Consider the following 17573-nt stretch of genomic DNA (forward strand, 5'->3'; position numbering starts at 1 on the left):
CTCTAGTCTATCTCAGTAATAATTCAAAGTGCTTGCAGTAAGCAATGAAGTTCTAAATGGCTTGAGACCTGGGTTTCCGAGGCACGCCTTCAAGCTCGTGAACCTCATGTTTGGCTTTGGGCATACTGAGCCTGAGCAATACCCAATCCTGATCCTCATTAGTAATTTTTATTTATAAAAACACTCTGGATTACACATGCTTAGTACACACCATGTTCTGACTCAGTTTTGTAATATTTTTGGGGGGTATTCTGCTCAACATAGTGAAAAAGAGGGCAAACTCTGTCTTGATGCCTATTATTGTTTTTCAGCTCCCTGGCAAGGAAGTTCTCAGATGCTCAGATTCTGAGTCTTCCTCGGGACGTGGTGGACTTTCCTTCCATGGAGGTTTTTAAGCCACCTGTCATGGATGTTTGAGTCGAGATTCCTGCATGGCAGGGGGCTGGACTAGATGACCCTTGGGTCCCACAGGCAACACTGAATTTGATTCAGTTCCTTCACTTCAGCATTGTCTAAAGCTTGTAAGATCTGCGGCTCACACCAATTGTTTTGATCCTATGCGGTTAACATTTATTTACTTTTGATTCCTATTGTTTGGAGTACTCCTGGAGCTGAAAAATGTGCTGAGAACCCAAAGAACTAGCAGTGTGTTCTGCAATACAACAAAGTTGGCAAACCACTGCCCCGTAACTCGTGATATATATATATATGTTTGCTTTCTTTAACTGCCACTATCCATAGTGTGATCATCTCTTCACCCTTGTTGAAAACCACATTTTTCAGTTCCAGGAGTACTCAAATCAATAAAGCTCTCAATTCCTGGTGTAGCTACAGGTCTACCAATTGCTAATAGGAGAGGAACAGCCTTCAATTTGTCATCCCTTCTGGAAGAAGTAGATATTGTGAATTTTATTAATTTGATACTCCTTTTCACAGTTTTGCTAAGCTGTCTGTGAGCATGCTTTTAGAAGGGCAGGATGTACTTTTAATAAATAAATAATGTGGCTAAGCCTGCAGTTAAGTTGTTGGTTAACAGAAAGATTTGATGGCACCTGGACTACCAAGTTTCAAGGAAATCACTGGAGATTGCTGGCAAAGTTCTCCCAGGTCAAGAACTTTGAGAATAACTTTGATGGCTCCTAAAAAAGCCTACCTGAAGGTGGAGGTGAGCCTTACAAGTTCTCTGATCCATTTCAGTCTCAGATTAAATTCCCTGCCCACCTTTCTCTCTCCCCCTCCCCACCCTGGAGATATATAGGGAAGGAAGATCTATCCCTTTCCTCCATTTCCAGCACACTGGCACAAATGCCCTTGATATTTATGGACTATGACACCCAAAGTACCTTTCTCCTTAGTATACAGTATAGCAAAACACTAGAGTGATGAAGAGGTGCTCCCGTTTCTACACACCAGTAACCAGTTGGAAGGTGGGGTGTTTGGAGGGGCCAGCAGGAAAGTTGTTTTAGAAGATGCAAGATCTGTTGTGCATGGAGGAACACATTTTCTAAGCCTTGAGTTGTCTTGGAAAATGATCACAACTCTTTCTTGAGGTTTTTTCATGTGTTTTTTAAGAACATGGATAATTGCCAAGGACAGCAGAGGAAAACACATCTATCTCTTGGGATTTATTGTACTTGATTAACATGTATCTTAACAAACCTTTCTCAAAATGAGCATATTTAATAGCTTCTGTGGAGACCTGCTCAGTGTTTTTGATGCAACTTTAGAAGGTGTATTTGTAAAAGCACACTGCTTCATCATAGGATTTTGGGTAAGGCAATAAAGGTGGCATTTGTCTGCCACTATGGCAACAGATACTGACATGGAAATGACTGACTTGAAAGTATTATGTTATGATTCATTTCGGGGAAGAACTGAAACTGTTGCTGTTGAATATTGCAAATTATTCATGGCTGTACAATGCAACTGTTTTTGTTTTGGAGCTGTTGCCACAGCAAAGCATTTGGGGAAACACCCTTTTGGCTTAAGAAGGCTGAGGCAGGCTGCATGTAGGAAAGTGACTGCAATACAGCCCCGTGTGCATTTTTTTTGTCAGACCCTTCCAAGAACACCATCAGCTGTGTGTTTATTTAAAGTTTCTAGTTCTTACTGTTAAAGATGGCAGAAATGCTGAAAAGATTGAAGAGGTGTTTTTTGGTTTTTTTTAAAGAGAGACCCAACTGTGGTTACTGTGCATGTAATCAGTCAAACACTTTCCAGAGTTTTTACAATTCTAGATCAGACTATTGTAAAGTACGCACATGCATACCCCACCCACTAAAACTTGGCATTTGTCCTTTGTTAAACAATTTTTAAAATAATACGCAAGTTAGCTGCAGTCCTGCAGGTTTTATACACACACACACACACACACACACACACACACACACACACATTTAATATTTGGGCTGAGTGCTCCTATACCTCACCCCTTCTAGTTTGTATTAAGCCGCCATTCCCTATTGCATCCAAACCAGGGAACCCTGGCTTAATGTCTGTATCTTGGCTTATTTTCCTGGTTTGTTAACAGCATGAGGATGGGGAGTATAAGAGAAACTCTATGCATATAACGTACATGGTATACCCTCTGCGGTTATTGGTAGCCTATCATGCAAGAAGATCACTGATCTGATCTTGTTCCAAACCACTGAAGACAGCTGAATTCGAAAGGCCCCACATTCTCTTTGGTGACTTGCAGAAATCCTTATTCTGTATCTTTAGAAACCAATAAAAGTAACAACCCGATTCATAGTGTGCAATTGTTGAGAAATGTGCTGCTGAGAATAGGCATCACAAAATCAGAATGGGTAACCATTTTTTATTATATATAGCCAGCTGATTCTAGGATCTTTATCCCAGAGAGGTGGGATAAAGCAGAGAGAACAGTGACTTGCCGTAGACATTCCATAAATATTGCAGCTGAGTAAAGCTCTTTAACCTGGGTTTTCCCACACCGAAATCTAGCACTCTGACCACCACTCCACACTTGTGTAGCAATGTGCGCGCCTGTTCCTGCTGTTTTTAGTTTGAAACAGCATCTGTTTCTGTTCCTGGAAGCTGGTCAAATTCTTCCAGCATAGCTACATTCTTCTCAAAATGTATAAGGTTGGTCTTGTTGCATTCTGGGGCCCTGTATCTCAGTGGATCAAAGAATGTTCTTGTTTGGCTTGCAAACAGGGACAGGACAATCAAGCAAGGAATTTTCACCTCAGACCTTGTGCTGGCCGCCTACAAGTGCTATGTCTGGCTCTTGCTAGATATATGCGTGTGCAGATATATGTTAACGAGATGTTGTAGTTTCAGTAAAGTACAGTGGTACCTCAGGTTAAGAACTTAATTCATTCTGGAGGTCCGTTCTTAACCTGAAATTGTTCTTAACCTGAAGCACCACTTTAGCTAATGGGGCCTCCCGCTGCTGCCGCACCGCCACTGCGCAATTTCTGTTCTCATCCTGAAGCAAAGTTCTTAACCCGAGGTACTATTTCTGGGTTAACAGCATCTGTAACCTGAAGCGTCTGTAACCCGAGGTACCACTGTATTTTGTTTTCTGATGTGTTAAATGAATTTTCCTTAACTGCACTGCAATTACAGTTGTATTTTACCTATGTTAAGTAGCTGGAATTGTTTGTGAACATTGACTTTCAAGTGTCTCTATGTGATGAAGCTTGATCTTCATTCACTCGCTGAAAAGTGATTGAGGTAGTTGAAATTTGGCACAGATACTGTTTTAACTCCCCTTTGCCTCCTATCATCACAGCAACTGGCAGAGAGGCACAGGAATGCTGCGCTGTGAGTTCCAAATAAGTATTGTATTGGGGAAGAGGACATTTGTAGTGCTGCCCAGGAATAAAAAATTAGACCAAAAAATATACATTGGACTTTTGTCCAATCCTCAAGATTGTGTGCAGGTGGGGTATATGAGGAGAATTCCAGCAGCAACCAAACACATGTTTGCAAAATTAAATTTGTATTTCCTGGTATTATAGAATGTATGTAAGAAAAATATATATGAAACAATGTCATTGAGTGAGAAATTAGTGAAAAAGTTCTTCTTGCTTGGTAGGAGACAAATGAAAGGCAAGACAGCAACAAATTGAAAGGATGGGTGACACTATGACTTCAAGGAGCAAGATAGGTAAGGCAGTTCCATTTCTTTATTTTTAAAAAGTACATGTGTAAAGTATCACACAAGAGAGAAAAAGACTGGTGCTGTTTAATTCATGCAGGCATGTCTTCTTAGCCCAGTTTCAAGTCACCAACTATCTGCACAGTTGAGTATGTTCTTTCAGAGGCCATGTTTCTGAATTAAGAAGAGGTTTTCCCCCACCATGTGTGACATCTGATTAAATATTTGTTTCAAATACTTGTTTGTACTGTTCATGATAAAATAAAAAGCTTTAATTGCATGGAAGAAAACTCTGATGTCATATACTTAAGATGTTAAATTTGTTCCTGCTAGGGTGTTACAGTAGCCAGTTTAGGAAATAGTATAGATAGCTGTATTAGTACTATGCAAGAGTTGTCTAAAAGCACCTTGCAAAGTTCAAATCTTAATCTGGCTATTTCGCACATTTTATAGTAGTTTGGTTTTTTTAGTGTGCATTTAGAATATACATTCATACCTTGGAGGTCCATTCAACTTCCAAAATGTTCAAAAACCAGAGCACAGCTTCTGAAGCCGCACAAGCCCTGTTGGATGTCTGAGGTCCAAAAATAGTTTGGAAACTGGAACAGTCACTTCCGGGTTTGCGACGTTTGGTAGCCAAAACATTTTGACTGACAAGGCATTTGAAAACCAAGGTACGACTGTATTTTTTTTTCCACCTTCAAAGTTCATACTATCCGGTTTGTTTTTACAAATACTTTGAAATCAAAATTGCAATGTAGTTTGGTTCATGTGTAAGTGATCCTTTCATTTGCAATATCTGGGGAAACTTTGAAGCCAAGTTTTTTTTTTAATAAAAAAAAGCATGTGAAACGTGTTTTGTTGTAAAGTCTAGATAGAGGGAGGGGATCTCTGGATTTTGGCAAAACAAGAAAGCTTACATTCCTAAGAAGTGCTGGTAATTTTTTTTAAAAAAAGCCCAACAACTTGCAGTTATCACTGTACTGCATCAGTCATCCCTGAAGGTAAAATCTCTTGCATTCTTTCACCTTTCCCATGTACTTTTGCAAGCACCATCAAATCTCTCCCACATACAGACATCTGTGTTTGTGTGTGTGTCTGTGTGCAAATACAGGCTAAAGTACTAAAAGTGAGCACATGAAGTAACATCAGCTTGACTAACAATGTGGGATATAAGATTTTCCTGCAAGTTTCAATTCGTATTTTAACGGTCCTGAAATTTGCATTATGAGGGGAGGTATATAAATGTGCTAAATAAATATTTTGTGCATTGTTTTGAATAGCTTTCCAAATATGTATTCTAGTGGCTGACAATCTTTTTTTGTAAAGGTTCTCGCCCGCTTCATATCAGGGATGTCCAGCTTCCAAGAGACTGCGATCTACTCCCACTATAAAAAAGTGGCAATGATCTACCCATTGGTTGAGCTTTTTTAGGGGAGCCTTTATCAAAGTTGTTGAGCTTTTTGGGGAGAGGAACACCCACATTTGTTGAGCTTCTACGAGGGAGGCTTCAGCAAAGTTGAGGTTTTTTCTCCCCCCCCGCCCCCCGCTGATACTCCTGCAGGTCCTGAAACAAGTTTGCCACTTTACAGTTTACTTCCATAGATTATTTATTGACTGTGTGGATGTGGCTAATCTTCTACTATTCCCTCTTATTTTCTTTTTCATGGAAAGAAAATAAGAGGGAATAGTAGATTTAAAGCAAGGTTGCTGTTAAGCTATAATGCTACTGTCTCAGCCAGCATGGCAAATCAGGAATTTTGTAGTTAAGCACTATGTTAGCTACTCCTCAGCTAGCCCATGAACTGTAAGTAACCACTCAGAGATCTATATCTGATACGAGATTGCAGAATGTACTCCATGCTTTTGAGGTTCAGAGTGCAAAGAAGCTTATACCATATGTAGAATTTGCTAATCTTTCTGCCTTCATCAATCAATCTCTTTGTTATGGTCAATGACCAGCATTATTCTTAGAACATAAACTCTAGGGGAGAATATAAATCTTTTTAGCATGGCTAATCTTTTGACCTTTGTCCTGTCCACAGTCCACATAACACACGTTCTGCGTTGGTGATGTAGATGGCAATTCTTATGGAAAGGCAGTGGCACTGAGGCAGGAGAAAGAGGCAATGCCTGCCCTTTCTGTTTAATCCTGTGCAGACTTGAACTGCATTTTGCGTGGGAAATGTTAAAACTCAGCAAGTACACTTGCCTTGTTTCTCCTTCCTATTTTGATTCGAGAATTAATTTTACACTTCCGTTTAATTTTTGTGACATTGCATTTCAAGAGTTCCTTCCTCTAGCGGCACCGCTAGCAGAGGGACTCAGCAACGGTGACGCTTTCACCAGCGATATATCGCTGAGTGAAACTGCCCACTCTGCCCTCACATGGCTAGGTGTGGATAGAGCTTGTTCCTCCCTCTGCATCTTTAGAGTGCTTGACTGAGGGGAGTTGCGGTTGCCGCTCCCTGCAGCGAGCAGTTAAAGGAGCCCCGATGATCTTGCCGTTCACGTGCCAGTGGCGAGAGCACCGGGGCTGTCTCAGTCGGGGGGGGGGAGAGTTCCCTCCCCACAACTGAGAGGCACAAACAAGCTGCATTGTCCCAGCCCATGAGCCTGGGTGAGACCGCCTCAGCTCTCGAGGTGAGAGCTGGGGCAGTTTTACCTGATGTCTCGCGGGCAGAGGCCAATGCATCTTGTCTTTTCAGCATTGCGATATATTGCCAAACTGCAGTGTTTAGCTGGTGATACACTGCGATGTTGAAAATCATCGCCCAGCCCTACTGTGCATATTACCTGTGCATACTTACATTACCCCATTTAAGTCAGTGGGGCTTACTTTTCTATAGACATGCATTGAATTGTAGTTGTGGTTTATTCCTTCCCCCATGTTACCATACTAAATGATTTTCTATGAATGTTAGTTATTTGTTGCCTGGCTGAAGTTGCTTTGATATTCTCTCTGACCACACATGAAACAATTTCTACCTTTATGTGTGTGTGTTTACTTGCAGTTTTTTCATTCTTATTTAGGAACGTGTGCTGGCACTTTGATTATTTACACCAGGGGTGTCTAACTCAAATTCATCGGGGGCCGCATCAGCAGTTTGGTCACCCTCAAAGGGCCGGTTGTATCTGTAGGACTTACAGTACAGGAGAGAAGGGTTCAGGCAGCCGTTGGATCTGTCACATCACAGGATGGCATGCTCTCAACATAAAAACAAGTGGAGGTTTCCTGAATGCATGTAAAGTGGAGGTTTCCTGTGTAGAATTGCCGGTGCCGCTAGAGGGCAGACGTTCTCTGGCTTGTAGGCTGCCGCGCATGCGCTGAAGAGGCGGCTTTCTTGTGTCAAAAAAAAAAAAAAAGCGAGAATAAAAGGTGAAGGCCGGCGGCGGCTACACAGGCCACATGATGAGGTCTGGCGGGCCGGATTCGGCCCGCGGACCTTGTGTTTGACACCCGTGATTTACACCATGTGTTGTTTTTTACTTCTTGACTCTTGCTCTTTGTTACCTCTTCTGCTGACTCTTTTAAGTGCTAATATTTTTAGCAGTAGTTGTTGCACCATTGGTAAGCTACCAACCGTGGTAACTTCCGTTGAGAATGTTTACTTGAGCAGAACCACCTGCTTCAGGTGGGCAAAGCGCAAGAGGCAGAACTCCGCCCACCTCGCCACTTCCACTGCTGCTGGAACGCCCCTTCTTGCTGGCAAGAGGGAGGCGTTTCAGCATGCAGCATTGCTGCTAGTCTTCCCTCACCCAAGGTGGAAAAGCTGAGAGGCAACACTTTGAGGAACACCCCAGTGCTTGCCGAGCTCAGTGAGAGCTGGGACATTTCAATGTTGGTGGGAAAGTAGGAGAGGGCAGGAGGCGGTAATTCCTGTTTCGCCTCAAGTGGTGAAATGGGATGGGTCATGCCTGAGAACCACAGTAGTTATTGGGGACAGCTGTTATATTTGGAGTGTTGCATTGGAGAAGTGTTTCTAAGACCAGCGGTAAGTGTGTATCAGTAGTGGCAAAGGAACATTGAATGGCAGTCAGACTTTGTTACAGGTGTTAACTAGTAGCAGGTAGCAACTGCAACTACAGTAGTAGCATTACAATATGAATTGGTCTATAAGTTCTTATACTGTCAAAAAGATCAGATTGGCATAGTACAATCCCTTGACCTCTGATGTGTCTCTGTTAAGGGAAAGGGAAAGGTAAAAGGACCCCTGACCATTAGGTCCAGTCACGGATGACTCTGGGGTTGTGGCGCTCATCTCGCTTTATTGACCGAGGGAGCTGGCATACAGTTTCCAGGTCATGTGGCCAGCATGACTAAGCCACTTCTGGAGAACCAGAGCAGCGCACGGAAACGCCGTTTACCTTCCCGCCGGAGTGGTACCTTTTTATCTACTTGCACTTTGACGTGCTTTTGAACTGCTAGGTTGGCAGGAGCAGGGACCGAGCAATGGGAGCTCACCCCGTTGCGGGGATTCAAACCGCCGACCTTCTGATCGGCAAGTCCTAGGCTCTGTGGTTTAACCCACACCGCCACCCGTGTCCTGTGTTCTGTTAAGGGAACTTGGGTTTAAAAGATCAGTTTTAGAAACCTCCTTTTCCCTGTAATTGTTTAATATTTTGACAGAGTAATTTGGTAAAAATAGGATTGCCTTTTCTCAGTTTCCCCCCTTAAAATCCACTCTCTGTGATTTTGCACCCTTCTTAAAAGAATTAGCTTTGTTTGTAAAACCAATCAAAAGAAAGGCTTTCTTTACAGTAACTGACTGTTGTGTTTTCAATTTGCAACTTTAGCATCTGCAAATACTTACATAGGTAGGAATTGGAATGAATTTTGGATTGCCCCATTAATATACTTAAGATACTCTAAACTGGAGTTTTGTAACTCAGCTTTAATTATCTAGGTTGCATATACTTTTCAGGAGCAAAAAAGAAATTAAAAGCAATATATTTTAATCCTAAAATTGCCCCACCATTTTTAAGCACTGGAAAACTGAGCTTGCTGAATACCACCACACTCGACATACCATGTAATCTACATTCTCTTGGCACACCCTTCCTCATTCTCTGATCTGTGAAAGCTGCAGTGAAATAAATCTAGCATTTGTGAATGGCGATAGGCTTAAAGTTCTCTCTAACGGTACATAGTTCCTCCCACATAAGTTACAGGCTTCCTCCAGATGAACCGAATTCCCCAGTAAAGTCTTCTCCTCCGCCTCTTTTTCTTAAAAGCTACTGATGTCGCGCTTTGTACACATTGTATGGAGAAATGCAGCTGGGGGGGGGGGAACGTGAGTGTTTTATTTAAGAGCTTTATCTAGGCATGTATGACTTGGTCTGTTGTGGCATTGCTGCTCTCTGTGTGACTTTCAGTGAAGTTCCGACTCTTTTCTTTTTCCTTATGATTTGATGTAATCGTAGCCTCCCCTTACTCTCTGATCACACAGCATGGGGGAGTTCTCACTAAGGCAGGGAAGTAGCAGTTCTCAAATGTGAGCACTCTGAAGCCAGTCTGCCAAAGTGCCTCTTGCACTTGCACATGGCAAAGGCAGCGGTTAAAGAAAACAAGGAACCAAATTTTCTCACTTGAAATAGGGATAATGATTGCAGTGTTGTATTTCACTGTGTGGACGTGCCGATTGGTTGCTTAGAAATTGTGATAAATTGAAAAGCAAATTAAAACCTACTTAAGACTTAACAATATTGTTCTACACCAGGGGTCAGCAACCTTTTTCAGCCATGGGCCGGTCCACCGTCCCTCAGACCATGTGGTGGGCTGGACTATATTTTGAAGAGGAAAAAAATGAACAAATTCCTATGACCCACAAATAACCTAGAGATGCCTTTTAAATAAAAGTACATATTCTACTAATGTGAAAACACACTGATTCCAGGACCGTCTGCGGGCTGGATTGAGATGATGATTGGGCTGCATCCGGTCCCCGGGCCTTAGGTTACCTACCTCTGTTCTCTACCATTGTATGTTTTAGAATATAGAAGTTGCCATCACTGTTTCTCTTTAGGGTGCACTTTCTGTATCATTACAATAGTGGGCAATTTCAAAAGCGAACAGGTTTCAGGGTCCATTGTACTGGCTGTTTAATGGGCACTTTTGTCGGCGTGTTTCTTTCATCCAGGTTTCCGTAACAAAGCTGTCTTCATTATCTGGGTCAGCTGTAATCTCTGTATAAAGGATTCCAGCCAAGGGTGCCCTAATACTTTAGTAGTTAATTTGTTTAGGACTGTGCTGCGTCTTTAATAGTCACTTGGTGACTCATGGCATAATAGGATTATGCCATGGCACAATTGTATTTTTAGCATCTTCAAATGCAGTGTAGGTGTTGGGATTTGAGGAACGGCCAACACCTTAGCAATGGATCACAGTCTGTGAACTTCAGACTAGTATATGAGGTTCATTGTCTCCATGGTTGACTAAACAATTTAGGTAGTATTAGGAATTCCTGATGGGAATTCTCCACTTACTGCAGCTACATATACAGTGGTGCCCCGCAAGACGAATGCCTCGCTAAACGAAAAACCTGCAAGACGAAAGGGTTTTCCGATTTTTTAGCGGCTTCGCAAGACGAATTTCCCTATGGGCTTGCTTCGCAAGACGAAAGCCCACAGGGAAATCTCCGGGGACAGCGGGGAAGCGCAGCGCGCCTTCTCCTCTGTTCCCGGACCTGTCCTGAAGGCTTGCGGTGGGAGGTCCGGGAACAGAGGAGAAGGCGCGCAGCGCTTCTCCTCTGTTCCCGGGGCTTGCGGTGGGAGGAGGGTTTTTCCTCCCCACCGCCAACATTCAGAACAGCATTCTGAATGTTGGTGGTGGGGAGGAAAGCCCTCCTCCCACCGCAAGCCTTCAGAAGAGTTCCCCCAGGGCTGCCTAGGCTGCGGATAGCAGCCTGCTGCCCCGCGCGAGGGGCGCTCTGCTTCAGAGCGCCCCTCGCGCGGGGCAGACATTCGCAGCTTGGGGAGCCCTGCAGGACTTCCCTGCAGGGCTCTCCAAGCTGCGGATAGCAGCCTGCTGCCCCACACGAGGGGCGCTCTTAAGCAGAGCGCCCCTCGCGCGGGGCAGCAGGCAGCTATCCGCAGCTTGGAGAGCCCTGCAGGGAACTCCTGCAGAGCTCCCCAAGCTGCGAATGTCTGCCCCGCGCGAGGGGCGCTCTGAAGCAGAGCGCCTCTCGCGCGGGGCAGCAGGCTGCTATCCGCAGCTTGGAGACCCCTGCAGGGAACTCCTGCAGGGCTCCCCAAGCTGCGAATGTCTGCCCCGCGCGAGGGGCGATCTGAAGCAGAGCGCCTCTCGCGCGGGGCAGCAGGCTGCTATCCGCAGCTTGGAGATCCCTGCAGGGAACTCCTGCAGAGCTCCCCAAGCTGCGAATGTCTGCCCCGCGCGAGGGGCGCTCTGAAGCAGAGCACCCCTCGCGCGGGGCAGCAGGCTGCTATCCGCAGCCTAGGCAGCCCTGGGGGAACTCTTCTGAAGGCTGGCGGCGGGAGAAGGGCTTTTCTTCCCACCGCCAGCCTTCAGAAGGCTGTTCTGAAGGCTGGCGGTGGGGAGAAAAGTCCTTCTCCCCCCGCCAGCCTTCAGAAGAGGTCCGGGGACAGACTGTCCCCGGACCTGGTCTGAAGGCGGTCTCCATAGGAACGCATTAATTGATTTTCAATGCATTCCTATGGGAAACCGTGCTTCGCAAGACGAAAAACTCGCAAGAAGAAAAAACTTGCGGAACGAATTAATTTCGTCTTGCAAGGCACCACTGTATTTTGTAAGTGAAATGAACACTAGCGAATGCAATTTTAGTACTCCAAAGTGCCTTGAGTCTATTACGTTTCTGCATAGTGTCTTGCTGAATTTGAAGATATTGCAGGAAAAATGCTGTTCAGCATTGGCTGCTTTATGAGTAACAGGCAAAATCTCCATCTAGAAACACTAAAAATATCAGTAGACGTTGAATGTAACTTTAGGTAAAACCATAGTAAATTTGCTTTCCCCAAACATTTTAGAGATCTTGCTCATCTTTTGAAGAAGGCTTGAGTACTGGACTGGTTGAACATAAGGAGAGATTATGAAGTGAGATAGTCTTTATAGCTAAACATTAGTAAAATAGTCTTAAAAGATTTAACACTTTTTTCAGACAAGAGTGCATGCACAATATGGATCCCCTGTGATGAGTGGGAACTGTGCTGGTTGAGCTCGATGTATGATGAACCTTTCCTTCTGTGTTGCCATGAAAAGGAAGAAATGCATCCTCAAAAAAAAAAAAAATTTTTTCCCCTTCCAGTAGCACCTTAAAGACCAACTAAGTTAGTTCTTGGTATGAGCTTTCGTGTGCATGCACACTTCTTCAGATACACTGAATCTGAAGAAGTGTGCATGCACACGAAAGCTCATACCAAGAACTAACTTAGTTGGTCTTTAAGGTGCTACTGGAAGGAAAAAAATTTGTTTTGTTTTGACTATGGCAGACCAACACGGCTACCTATCTGTAACTGAATCCTCAAAAAAGTCAAAAGAGGGCACAGAACTATGTAAAATGTGCATGTGCTAATTTACAGGTACACGCACAAATTTAGAAAGAATTACTATACGTAGAAATATTATATACCTTGCCAATAGCAAATAATAAGACTGAACAGGTGACAACTGTGTCTTTCTCGGTCTGATGTCCTGATGTTAGCTGTTAATGGGAAAATTCAGGGGCTTTGCTCTCCCCTTTGAAAGTTATCTGTCTGTTAAACTGGACTTGGACTGGACAGCCCTCCCAACAGAGGACTGTCATCTGTAGTGTAGGACACTTGGTCACTGTGGGGCCAACACATTGGAGGCTCAAGGAGGGGGGGAGCAAAACTATTCAGGTTCACATAAAGTATTATGCTAAAGTCAAAAGAGCCAGGACAAATCTGAAGTCTCCAGTTGTTGTTTTTAAAGAGAGTGGAAATAGGCTGTGCTATGTTCTTAATCTTTAGCATTTCAGATGCCACTCCCAGAAACCCACAGGGCAATGTCTTCAGGATAATTTGTGGGCAGTGATGTAATTAGAAGCAGCCATAGTTGTTGTCTCAGAGAAGCACCACACAGTCTGCCCTTTTGCACCTCCCCCCATACTGTCCACATGACTGACATCTGCTCCTGCGCCTATGGCTCATTCTCAGTATCCACAACATATGTGGTGATCTTTTGAAATCACTGCAGTTCCACGTGAGTAGGGAATAAAGATAGTATAACTGGTCGAAGCCGTAATATCTGTTCAGGACCAGCTTCAAGTTACGTAAAAGCACACAATTCAAACAACTCTAAGCTGCAAAACTAAGCTCAAGTCTTGGCCACAACCCAGAGAACAATGTGACTAGCTAGGAGGCACACACTCTCCTCCCGTCAAAAAGCAACAGCAGCACTCTCCCTCCCTCCCCTCTTTCTTTCTTTCTTTCTTTCTTTCTTTCTTTCTTTCTTTCTTTCTTCCTCCCTCCCTCCCTCCCTCCCTCCCTCCCTCCCTCCCTCCCTCCCCCCAGGTCCATGGTAAGCTGCTTTAGAAATTAAAGAGGAAACTCTCTAGTAGGCCAAAACCACTGGTGCTTTCTGGATTGTTGCTCTAGCATGAGTGGAAAGACCTAGCAGCATGTTAGTGCTTTTCAAATTGTCGCTAGAATGGGTATTAGGTGACTTGTCTTAATTCTGGAGAGTGTCTCCTGTTGAAAAACAAAATTAAAGTAGTGTGGCTAACGTTTTGCAACCATTTAACACTTGTTTTCTTACACTAGGTAGGAAAATAATCATACCCTGAAGTTGTTGGGAAACTGGCATTGCTAGTTTTTGGGTTTTTTTATTTATACTGTACAAGTGTTAAGATATGATAGCAATATTCAGCCTGTTTTTCTCATGCACGCCAGCCTACAAAGTTATTTTGCTGAGGGCTGCAGTGTGTTGTTAGTGTAGTTCCACCTTCTCTTATCATAAGGGTCCATTCAGCCGCGCTATAATGTTCTGTGATGGAGAATTACTTCCTCTTATATGCGCAGAAACAGCCTCTATTTCTCCCTGTTGATTCATCAGATGTATGAAACAGTTTCTGTTATACTCCCACCATTATTGTATGTTTCAAAACCCTTTAAGCACTGCCACCATGTGATCTATGCTTTACTGTTTACAGACATGTTAAACTATAACCCAGTAGCCAAGCAGCTTTGTAAGCAAATCAAAACAACGAAATGTTCTTTATTTATTACCACCCGCAGGGGTAAAATAAGGGCAATACTGCAGTTAAATTGGTCACTAATGCTTGCTTTTATAACGACACTGTTGTAATGACAGTTGCTTTCAAATACAGAAATTGAATTAAGATGGATTTGTAAAACGCAGTTCCTAAAAGTGCCAATTATCCATAGTCTCTTTTCCTCAGGCATGCAGCTATCACCACTATCGGGTGCAGATGGCTTCTGCTGGTTTTCCTATCAGCCAGGCTTGCTGGAATTTCTCTCTGTTCAGCTCCAGAAGCTTTCTTGCTATAAACTCTCCCTTCACTGCTCACAGACTTTTCATGGTTTCTCTGCTAATCTTTGGCATAAGCCAGTGAATCAGCTCTTTTGGGGGCAGACTGTACTTCCTGGTTTTCCCTTGCCTCAGTAGCCTCCTTTCCATCCAGAAGCCTTCTGTCTTCTATCCCAGCTTTTTCTTTTTTCTACTCCTTCTGGTCAACACACTCCGAACAGTGGTAGACCCAGTCTGCTTATGTTCCTGCCAGCCCACGCTTCAATCAATCAGATTTGAGTGGCATAGAATTCTCTCTCCTCATGAGGCTTCCGGAGGCGGTGCCAACGGCAATGGCGGTCTCCTTCTAGCTTGGAGGGAGAAGCTCCGCGGAAATCAGGTCTGTCCGCTACGGCGAAGCGGAGACCCTTGTGAAAATCACAGGCAGGAGAAGCCTGTGACCGTGGGACTCGGCGGGTGCCTGCAGCGCCCCCCGGATTAGCGAAGGGACCCCGTAAGGGGCTCCGGAGCGCAACGGGAGTTTGGCGCGGTGCTGAGAGTCGATCGCTTTTTCCGTGGGTGAAGCCGCACAGCTGTTGCTGGAGAGCGCTGACCTTTTTCCTGTGACAATTCGGCTGCTAAACAACTACCCGTGAGTAGGTGAAGTTTAAGAATTGGGACTTAAAGGAGAAAAAAAGGATTAATTCGGCACTGAAGCGGGAAGGTGTAAACAGGAAGTCGGCCTTTCCGTTTTCTGTACACAGTTCAAAGCAAAGACTCTTTAAGCTAAAGACCCAGAGAGCGGTGTTTTAAAAGCTCCAAATCCGAACATCAAAGTGAAAGAACTCCCCCACCCCAGGCTACTGGAGGGGGGGGGGAGAAGGAAAAGTGACTTTTTTACTTGTGGAAAAAAATAGAGACAGTTATCTAACTCCTGGGAACGGACTGCCAGGTCCACTAGAATTGTTGCATTGAGAGTCGCACTATTTATAGACAATGTAACTTTTTAATAGTTAACTCTGCAAAGGAGATACTGGTTGAAGGTCTTCTCTGGATTTGAAACTGTTGCTTGCTTTCTTGAGGGTGACTTAGGAAAGCTGGAAAAGATTCTTTATTGTAACTTTAATGACTGCTACAGTGTCCCCCTAGAGGAACATTGAAATTGCACACCCAGCTGGGGGATTTTTCCATTCTTGACTCTGGGGATTTTCCACGGTAAGACTTGACCGTGGGATTGACCTTGATTCATAGACAAAAGTGTGATGACTGATAGGACAACAAGATCGGGCAAGGCTAGAGTGCAGCAGCCCAGCACAGTTTCCCAGCAATGTAGATCATCTGTTCCCGGCCCTCCTGTGACACAGGGGGAAGATTTTGCACAAGCTGGGTCAAAAGGAATGGCTTCAGAAGGGGATTTTACTTCTGTGTTAAATAAAATTTATGAAAAATTGGAAGGCCTAAGCAAACAAGTTATTGAACAATCAACTAAAATAGACCGGAATACTGCCAGCATTAATAATTTGGGACAGAAGGTGAATTCCAATACAGAATCTATTGAAAAATTGCTGAAAGAATCTGCGTCTAATCGAAAAATAGCTGAGGAAGCAAAAGAAAAAGCGGTGGCTGTAGAGGAAGAAATAAAACCGATGCGCAAGCAGATTGGGGATCATCAGTCACTTCTGTCTATGATTGAACTGAGGGAGAAACAGACCAATCTGAGGATCAGGGCAGTACCGGAACTTGAAAAAGATAACCCAAGTGACTACCTTACGCAGGAATTTGGAAAATTTTGGAATTTGGAGGTGGAGCAAGACTTTAGGATAGTAAGTGCGTTCAGACTTGGAAGAGGAGGGAGAAAAAACAGGGGGAGAGACTGTTTGGTTACCCTCCAAACGAAAGAAGAGAGAGACAAAATACTGAGTGCGCACTTCCAGAAGACTTTGGAGATCAACGATTCGAGAGTGGAGATTTTTAAGGATATTCCGAAACATCTATTGGATCTTAGAACCAACTACGGAGATCTGGTGGCCCTACTGAGAAGAAACAGAATTGTTTTTAGGTGGGAATTCCCCCAGGGACTATCTTTTACCTTTAAAGGGAAAAAGTTCAAAATAAGATCAGTGGAAGACAAGGGAAAATTTTTGAGAGACCACGAAGAAGACCTGCAAAAAGAAGTTCTAGAAGAGCTAAGAGCTTTAAGATCAGGAGTACTAGACATAGTACCACCACCTTTGGGACTGGACGAACTAAAAAAAGTGATACCACCGTCAGAACAAGAAGAACTTTTGGGAGCAGTTGGAGGAGAATAGAATAACCACACCATGTCTCTGCAATTATTAAGTTGGAACATTCATGGATTTAACTCCCTGGAGAAGAGGAAGAAAGTCTTTCATTTATTAAAAAAGGAACAATTGGACTTAATTTGTTTACAGGAAACACATGTGATAAGGCTACATAGGAAAGTACTGATTAATAAAAGATTGGGCCAAGAGTTTATCTCATCGGACAAGGTTAAAAAGAGAGGAGTTGTTATTTATGCCAAAGAGAGCCTATCACCGAAATTTGTTTTTAAAGATGAACAAGGAAGATTTGTGGCAATTGAGATTCAATCACAAGGAGAAAAATTTCTGATTGTAGGAGTTTATGCACCAAATGAGGGGAAATCTGAATTCTTCAAGAAATTGCATGAGACATTGCTAGACTATATGGACTACAACATTATTATGATGGGAGATATGAATGGAGTGGTATCTACAAATATGGACAAGTTGCAGAGACAGGTTGCAACTGAAGATGGCAGACTACCAAAAACTTTTTTTGAATTGACTGACAATATGGACTTGATTGACATCTGGAGAACTAAGAACCCCCTTGGAAGAGAGGGAACATTCTTCTCTGAAGCCAAAATGACATGGACAAGAATTGACCAAATATGGATAACTAGAGGACTGGCACCTAAGACTCGAAAAGTGGAAATTTGCC

The 17573-nt window shown here is 43.6% G+C and overlaps 1 protein-coding gene across 10 annotated transcripts in view; it reads left to right on the plus strand.

Annotated features, from left to right (window-relative positions):
• The window catches only part of SGMS1 (sphingomyelin synthase 1), a 75615-nt gene that overhangs the window by 34830 nt on the left and 23212 nt on the right, over positions 1 to 17573 (plus strand). For 7 of the 10 annotated variants that reach the window (XM_083614177.1, XM_083614180.1, XM_083614175.1 and 4 more), the window contains exon 3: positions 4064 to 4135. The exons of the other annotated variants lie outside the window; for them this stretch is intronic. The gene's annotated coding sequence lies outside the window, so the exon portion shown is untranslated. The remainder of the gene's footprint in view (positions 1 to 4063; positions 4136 to 17573) is intronic. 10 annotated transcript variants of the gene reach the window in all.

This window comes from Podarcis filfolensis, assembly GCF_964270895.1.
Source record: "Podarcis filfolensis genome assembly, chromosome: 5".
Classification (NCBI taxonomy): domain Eukaryota; kingdom Metazoa; phylum Chordata; class Lepidosauria; order Squamata; family Lacertidae; genus Podarcis; species Podarcis filfolensis.